The sequence below is a fragment of the Poecilia latipinna genome, unplaced genomic scaffold, assembly GCF_001443285.1.
Source record: "Poecilia latipinna isolate Pla-1442-1.1 unplaced genomic scaffold, P_latipinna-1.0 Scaffold3690, whole genome shotgun sequence".
Classification (NCBI taxonomy): domain Eukaryota; kingdom Metazoa; phylum Chordata; class Actinopteri; order Cyprinodontiformes; family Poeciliidae; genus Poecilia; species Poecilia latipinna.
Window position 1 is genome coordinate 1,465 of NW_015116306.1, and position 399 is coordinate 1,863.

Here is a 399-nt window from a genome sequence, read left to right on the forward strand (position 1 = left end):
CGCCTTCCGGAGTCACTCAGCCAAACAACCCCAACACTTCCACATCCCAGGGCTCCACCGCAGGCGTCTAAACTCGTCAAGGTCTCAACTTCCGGGTCGTCGCTCGCCTCCAACGCTCTCCACATGAGAAAGGAATCCCTTTCAGCCGCCCAGACAACAAGCTAGGTTTCTTCCGACTCCTTTCATATTACGTACCTCATCAAACAGCATCGCCCTCATCCGAACATCCCGGACTTCCGGCTTTTCTTCGTCTGTTTCCTCCTCCAAAAATAAAAATCTCTGGTGACGTCATTTCTGATGCCGGCTCGTAGACCTCCATCGGAGCGTTTATGGTAAGCCGTTTTAACATAAATTCGGTTTCGTCTGACTATCCGTAATTACGTTCCAGATATCTAAAAA